The following is a 500-nucleotide window of genomic DNA, read 5'->3' on the forward strand; positions in this document are numbered from 1 at the left end:
GAAAAACAAATAGGATGAGCGCTATGCTGCAGCCATATTTGGAAAATGTAGTCAGCTGTAAGTGAAACAAGAGTAAATCCCTACAAATTTCTGTTTGAATCACTTTTCTTTTTGAACTCTCTAGGTGATTGACATGATCTCCAGCTTCAGAAGTGCACTCTAATTGGTGGAGCCTGTAGTGCAAGCCCGCCTTCCTGGTCATAGTAATTGCTTCAGGAGTTTCACCTGACATGAGTTCTTTCCAGTCAGAGTGGTGGCCATAGCAGTTACTCAGAGCTTGGGAGGGGAAACATCATCTCTCCTTCTAGACGGTGTGGTGTCTTGATGTGAGATCTAGAACTGCTGCAAATACTTTGTTATCAGGAGGAAAGCCAGTCTGAGGACCAAACTGATGTATCAGGGTGGGCAGAGGTCAGTGAATTACAGAGAAACAGACTGGAGTCCTTATCAAGCCATATCAGAAACTTTAATGTCCTCTAGACTGCATGAGCCAGTGCATT

Source organism: Mirounga leonina, unplaced genomic scaffold (genome assembly GCF_011800145.1).
Source record: "Mirounga leonina isolate KUSES-001 unplaced genomic scaffold, KU_Mleo_1.0 Mir_172, whole genome shotgun sequence".
Lineage (NCBI taxonomy): Eukaryota > Metazoa > Chordata > Mammalia > Carnivora > Phocidae > Mirounga > Mirounga leonina.